The sequence below is a fragment of the Magnolia sinica genome, chromosome 4 (assembly GCF_029962835.1).
Source record: "Magnolia sinica isolate HGM2019 chromosome 4, MsV1, whole genome shotgun sequence".
In the NCBI taxonomy this organism is placed as follows: Eukaryota; Viridiplantae; Streptophyta; class Magnoliopsida; order Magnoliales; family Magnoliaceae; genus Magnolia; species Magnolia sinica.
This window is the reverse complement of record NC_080576.1, coordinates 74,867,357-74,875,197: the sequence shown is the minus strand read 5'-3', so window position 1 is coordinate 74,875,197 and position 7,841 is coordinate 74,867,357. Positions and strand designations below refer to the sequence as shown.

Sequence of the window (7,841 nt, the reverse complement as noted above, 5' to 3'; positions counted from 1 at the left end):
GATGTATATTGGGCCATTGTGTGAGACCATGGGCCCCATGATACGTTTGGCTCTATGTGGGCCACTCCTTAGGAGTAATGTTAGTTAAATGTCCACATTGATGGGCAATGATGGTTGAGTGTCCACATTGTGACCTTCCCTTAGCCCCTTTATTAGGCCAATTCCAATTGTCGAGGCCGATTCCGATTATCAAGGCTGAATGTCCATATTCCAATTATTGAGGCCAATTTCAATTGTCAAGGCCGATTCCAATTATCGAGGCCGATTGTCGAGGCTGATTATCGAGGCCAATTCCGATTATCGAGGCCGATTTCGATTATCGAGGCTGATTCCGATTATCGAGGCTGATTATTGAGGTCGATTGTCGAGGCTAAATCCGATTGTCGAGGCCGATTATCGATGCCAATTATGAGTATGTGATAGCATAGCATCATGATACATGCCCATACGCATCATCTGCATGTTTGTTATGAGATGTGGTTAACCATTGCATATATCATTGGGCATATTGTTATGAGACTCCCTGATAGGTGGAGATTGTCTCACATGAGCACATGGTATGCGTAGGATTGATGCATGACTGGATTGTATGACTCATGCATATTGTATTGTGTGTTATGATTACTATACGCCCTAGCAACATCAAGGTTGTAGCCTCCATAGGCATATCGTGGATGGCCAGATGGGACACCGAAAATCTATTACTAGCATTGGGCCACCATATATGGCTTTGAGTGAAAATCCCTAAACCCTCTTGGTACCAGAAGAAGCCCCAACGTATAGACCAAGTGGATATATATGAGCGCATGAGGGCCGTATACCAATAGGTCATGTCTCCCACTGTGTCGTGGTCACTTGGGAGGGGGTGTAACCTTACCTGCCTGAGTGAGGGGGTAATATTTAGGTTAAGTTTGACTAGCTTGAGGAATGGGTCCATTATCGACGAGTCAGGCTTGATATTGGCAGGCAGATAGTGAGGTCTCTTCTACTTACCCAGTTGTGTGCTTAGATAGGGGCGACAAGCTGGCGTAGAGTGTAATAGACCTCGTTAATGATTCTAAAGATGTATAGTACTGATATGTGGACTTATTCAGCAGGTGTTGCATACTCATTCATTCATTATCTACTCAGGCTGGTGGTGTGCTACTATTTATTTTGTGTGCCTTTACAATGGCTAGGATTTCAGTTGGGGCGCATGACTAACTTGAGATCAGGAGTTTACCACATTGAGTCTGGCTATCCAAATTTAGGTATGAGACTGGTTTGGATAAAATTCCCTTATGGTGGACCTTGTAACCTGCGATATACGTATTATCATCTTGACTTCACACTCCAGCTTAGTCATTTCATTCGCATCGCATATTGCATTACATTTGCAGGCATATGGCATTTTAGGTTGTTATGTTTTTGTACTTATATGGCCTAGAAGGACTTAGCAGGATTTATATATTACATTATACCTTCGGCCTCTGATATTTAGCTCTCTTGAACTCCTCATTTGCATAGCTAATTTGTATTGCGTACTCTGATATTGTATGACTCATGGACTTGTTAGTATTTCAGCTTACTTTGATATCGTATGGTTCGTGGACTTATCAATACTTATGTTTACTCTGATATTACATTCTGAGCACACATATACTGCTCACACACTTACACCATCCTCTAAGCTTTCAATAAGCTTACGCACGACAGATGTGTGCAGGTGACATTATGATGCAGCCGAGCTGAGGTAGGAGCGTGCAGTTGAGCTTCTGGAGTTTTCTTTGATATTTCTATATTGTATTTCCGTTTCAACATTGTACTCAAATGATTATATGAGTGGATATGTGATGATGATGTTGTTCGTGTGATCTGGGTATACTTGTGGTTATGCTTCTTATGAGACAAATTCATGTTGAAAATCCTCCTTGTAGGACCCTAGGATCGAGATCTAGCGTATGAGTACTGGGAGCCGAGAATGGGGTACTATGGAAGCTGTCAGCATCAGATTCGGCGATTAGGAATTTTGTGAACTCAGTTTCTAAGTTTGGGGCATGACAAGTTTAGCGATCCTTATTAGCACGATGGATGTCGGCGGTACTGGGCCAGAGCCCAGGTCATTTTGGGAATTTATGAATGTTTGAGATTAATCCTGTAAGTACTATGCCTTATAGCTCCTATGATTGTCAAATTTTGTAGTGCCAAAACCTCTTGGAATCTGTATCTTGTTTAGTTCATCTTTTTGGTCAAGATCATGTAATTTAAGTACAAGTTCAAGATGTTCCAATTCAAGATTCAAGCATCACAAGTATAAGAGATATGTAAGTTCAAGAACTAAATTAACTGATAGTTCAAGCTTTCAAAGCTTCATCTAAGTCAAGACAAAATGCTTTACTTTGTTACTCAAAGCTCAAGGTGAATTATAACTCAAGTACTTTAAGTTCAAGCTACAAATTCAAGCTTCAAAGTGTTACAAGTTTAAGCTTTAAAAGAACTTCAAGTTCATGGTTCAAAGTATGTCAAGTTATCAAGCTTCGTGTACTTCAAGATCAACAATCAACCGAAGCAAAAGATGTTTCAATGTTCAATATCACTTATAAGGTATGAATGACCCTAGATTGACCATATGTTAGGTCATATTGATTGCATACTGTAATTGGGTCACTATATAAGTGTATAAGTTATTTCTCGACTAGTCTTAGCCTATGTTTGACTAGTCCTAGTACTGGCTTGACCAGTCTAAGAAATTCTTCGACCAGTCCAAGGTTTGTTACTAATTTTCATGATTTTCTGTTATAGCCTTGACTAGTCTTGGAGACTGCTCGACTAGCCCGACTAGTCGAGTAGGCTCGACTCAAAGTCCAACAACCAAATTGGGTCCCACATGACCAGTCGTGGGCATGGCTCGACCGGTCGTGGAGGCCACTCGACTGGTCGTGTAGGCCATTTGACCAATCGTGGAATGGCCTTATCTTATCGAGCCTGAATTTTTAAAAGTTTGTTAGTCTTTCGGCTAGTTGAGCTGACTTCTGGGCCAGTCGAGTGAACAATTTTTAAAAGTGCCCTAGTTTGTCAATTAACGTGTGCGTTAAGTTAGCTAGGTGGAAGAGCCCTATAGGAAGATTGATCAAGCAACTGCCTCAACTGAATGTGTGCCCAAACTTATCACAAGTAAATCTTGAGCCTCACATCCCATGTCCCAAAACATCAGGTAATTAAAACCCTTAAAATTGGTTAGAACACCCTAACAGATTATGGTTAGCAAACTTGTTCCAAACTCAGAAAAATCTCTAAGTTTTCTACCTTTGTCGATTTATCGACAAGTGATTCGATCAAATTGAACCTTGTTGTCGATGTCCTCGAAGCTCACACGATATTATCGAAATGAGGACATAAGATGTCCAGCAACCACAAAGATATTTGGACAGAATTATCGATGTATCGATAGAGGGTTCGATATCATTGAAATTTGAATCTCGAGTCCATCGAGTAGACTCGATAAAATCAACATCAGGTTTGTTGTGTCTAAAGTTCTGCTAAGGCAAACCATGTAATCTTTGATATATCAAAGAGCTTCTCTATATCCTCAGAGTTCAAATCTTGATGATATCGGAAGCCCTTCCATGATATCAGATTAGGACACATTTACAACCAGCAAGTTTTTCAGGATATTTTTCTTGGATCAAGGGTCACTCGATAAAATCAATATTCAAATATCGATCATATCGAGGCACGGTCGATGTCATCGAAAGTGGACAGAAACTGTCCAACAAACTTATAGGAAAATTCCTTGGAATTATCGATGAATCGACGCTGCCCTCAATATCATTGATATTCAAATTCCAATGATATCGAGTGAAGCTCGATCATATCTGTTCCTGAAAAACCTACAAAGTCAAGTCTCTCACATTTTCAAATGTCAAGGATTGAACCTCGTGTCAATGAAATCGGAGTTCAAAATCCGATGACATCGATGCATGTTCGATTTCCTCAACCAGCTAGCAAAAGGTTTTCAAAAGCATTTGACATTTGAGTTCCCATCATCGAGCGGCTAGTCGATGCTATCGAGAGTATACGCTCGATGATCCGACCCTACTCGATGATATTGAACTCTGTTAAAAATGTGACTGTTTTATATCTGTTGGAACCTTTTTCCTGTTTAATGAGAACTTGACCTTGGTTGTTTTAGAGAAAAAATAGAGAGTGCTTTTGTGTGTTTAACCCTAGATCATATACCCTAAGCCTTTTTCTCTCATGGGAGTTCATCCTCCAATCCACCCTCATCATTGACATATAATAGAGTTGATTGGGGAATGAACTTCGTATTTAAGGATCCTGCAGCTACCACCTTAATGGAAAATTATTAAGCTAGGATGCCTTGAATGCATAAATGATTGGAATCGCTCTATCTCTCTTATAGGAAAACATTTAATAGAGTAGGATTCCATTATAACCTTGACCCAATCCGTCGCCATGTATTAGTATATTTTTTGAGTTGCAATTCAAGAAAGTAGAATATGCTTCATCATCAAAGGAGGAGATATTTAACAACACGCTAAATGGGGCTCATCTACTTATCTGTAAGTCATTAGAATCCAGAGGACCCTTGTGATCATTCCTTCTTAAGATTAGGTCAAAGGTGTTTCACACCCCTTGCAAGTCCTCATAGGAGGCCTCCGGCAGGAGTGTACGTGGGGGTGCTTTGTGTTGAACCTTGCTTTGTGGAGAGCATAAACCTTTAGGTCCTTGTGAAGGTCCTTGGCCAGTGTAGCCTAAAAGTCGGGTGCTTTGTGTTGACCCTTGTTCATAGGAGCATAAACAGTGTCATGTAGACACATTGTGTCAGCCTAAGTGTAGGTTGTACTAGTTAGAGGTGAACTTGATTTAAAACCTCTAGTTTAAGGTGAACCTGTTGTGAAACCTCCGTAGTGAGATCCGGTACACTCAAGAGTTGAGTGCGTTTGCCGGAAGTGGAGTAGACAAGTAGTCGAACCACTATAAAAATGAATGTGTTTGAGATTGCTATTGTCATCCATTACTTATGTGATTTTCTTAAATACTTTCATACTTGAGTATCTGAGATTACGCCTCACACACACAGTTATATCCATTATAAACTGATTTGCATATTGTTTATCTCTCAAAGAGTTTTATGATTGGATCCTTTTACCGGGCTTGGAAGCCAGTAGAGTTATTCTTTAGTAATCCTAATGTATGATTGCTTTTAGGATTAAAGTGATAGGATTTTAAATTGTCATAAAATATTAAAAAGTCCTATTCACCCCCTCTAGGACATATTGGCATATTCCTACTTCAACTAAAGCGGTCATTACTGCAATTTCAGTTTCTGCACATATAAATAGAGCACAATTTTCAGAGTTTTTTATTCAATTCAAGCAAAATCAAGATACCACTCTGAGGGATAAGTTTGTGATATTCTTAAGCTATTTAGCCCTCATTTAATATTCTCTTTAATTTAGCTTTTTGTATTTGATTTTGAGTTCTACATTCCAATCTCATTTGAAGAAGGGATTTTAGTTTTTTCCCATTCCTGGAATCAAAATCAAATCAAGTAAGCCTATGGTGATTTAATTTAAAAATCATTTAGAACCTAGAACCTTTTCATAAGTGAGTGTGAACATTGAACATCTACGTTGAACTTCTACTTTAAATTGGTTCTGCCGGGCTGCATCAAAGGAAAATATCCAGATAAGTATTTTACATTTCTGTAAATCTATTCTTTTGGTTTCTTTGAGATTGTGCCAGGAAAAATCTCTTTCTTTTTGGTTTGTCTGAGGTGATCCAGAAAACTTAGAGTGTGGAGTTTTTGAATTGTGTAAGCCCACTTAAAAGACACAATTGTGAAGGTTTTAGGTAAACCTTGAAAAACTTATTTCATAGTGAACGCCAATATCCACTGTGTGAGGATATTGGGAGTGGAGTTGTTGTGTGGCCGTTTTTCTAAACAGTTGGTGTACACACAAGCGAACCACTATAATTTCTGGTCTTGTAGTGGTTGGTTGATTGTGGCAGTTTGTGAACGTTGTAATTTCCTTTTAAACATTTGTGGAGAATGTTATAATCTTTTATACAAGTGTGGGAATGCTATAATAGCTTAGTTATTTTCTTTGCTATTTTATTCTTTATTCTTCTGTATCAGTTTGGGATTTTGATACACAAATTGTTCTAGGAATTAGGTTGTCTTACCATAAGCCATTGGTTTTTGGTGTAAGGTTGTCCTTAGAACAACATTTGTATCAACCTCTTAATACTTGTACATTTAAGGTTGTTATTCATTTCTGCTTTATGAGATTGTTTAAGTGTTATCTTTATTTACAATTGTTTATTTCCGCATTTAATTTTTAATTTAGTATAGTCCTATTCACCCCCCCCCCCCCCCCCCTCTAAGACTCTTAGCTCGGCCATTTCAAATCCATGGATAACTGTTAAACTAAATTTATTAAGTTGATATAGTGGATAAGAACTTTTTATGAAACTAGTTGGTTAGTGGCACTTGGATCTTAATTACCTGATTAGAAATTAAATATGCTTAGATTAATTCATCATTGCTTATTAATACCTGTTAAATGGATGCATTCAGGATTCATTATTGCACACATGGCACTTGGGAATTCGGGAGCCGAGTAGCTACTCGGCCATCAAATTTTAGGGCGCTACACCCTGTCTCCCTAACGTTTAATTGTGGCTCAAGTCTTACAACCGACGTTCTAAGTTCATTCATGGCCTGTAGTTGCCCCTACATGAATGCGTCCAAAGTATCCTCGAGGGTTTTCCTAGGTGGAGGTCCACTAGATGGCCCTTGGGGATAATTGGATACATTTGCAGTTGGTCATTTATCTAATTAAGGTTCTGTAAATCAGGAGTGTGCGTGTTGGAATTTGGTGCACTGAAAGGTCATCGGTATATGTTTGCAACGTTTGCTTGAACGTGTGACACCTCTTAAAAAGCTGGGATTGTAGGATAATCTTTAGTTAGGTTTAGATCACTCCCACAAATTCCACATATAGTTTCAACAATTGTTTCAGGTTGAGTTGATTCCTTCCTAGATTCTACGTCGTTAATTTTCTATGTGAGGTTAGCCAACTATGCACTAATGTCATCCTCCTCCTTGAGTACATGTACTCCTCTCTCTCTCTTGGCACTTCCTTGGGGATTACTAGCTTAGTTTGATGTGTCCCATGATTGGGTGTTTTCACCTAGTATGTCAAAGTAATCCCAAGCTTCTTCCGGTTCCTTATTCATGAACTCGCCATTACACATCATCTGTATGAATTAGCGCATATTCGAACTAAGTTCATCATAAAAAAGATCAATTGCTCACCAAGTTTCGTAGCCATGGTGTGGGCACGTGAGAAGTAAGTCTTTGAACCATTCCCAACACTCGAAGAAAGTCTCATCTCTTTCTTGGGAAAAGTTTATTATGTTTCGTCTAAGAGTATTGGTGTTATGAGCCAGGAAGAACTTTTTAAAGAACTGTCAGTTCATCTCAATCCATGTGCCAATGGATCTAGGCCTTAATGAATGAAACCATGATTTGGTGTTTTCCTTTAAAGAGAATGGAAATAACTTGAATTTGATGGTGTCAAGATGAACATTATCAAAGTGCAATATTGCAACAACCTCTTTAAATTCTTTGATATGCAGGTATGGACTTTCTAAATCGAGTCCATAGAATTTAGGAATTAATTGAATTATCTCTTTAATGCTTCCTGCATTAGTTGGGAAAATTATGTAGGAGGGTGTACTTATTATCACTAGCTGTAAATAATCACGTACGGTCTGAGCTGGTGGAACTCGATGCACCTCATTCTCATCATGCACAATCCTAACTAGTGGTG

At 38.8% G+C, this 7,841-nt stretch overlaps 1 non-coding gene across 1 annotated transcript; it reads left to right on the top strand.

Annotated features, from left to right (window-relative positions):
- The first annotated feature begins 7,333 nt into the window (after positions 1-7,333).
- LOC131244916 (small nucleolar RNA R71) lies at positions 7,334-7,440 on the top strand. Its single transcript, XR_009170684.1, has one exon. It is a non-coding gene; the product is annotated as a small nucleolar RNA R71 (small nucleolar RNA).
- Positions 7,441-7,841: the final 401 nt, after the last annotated feature.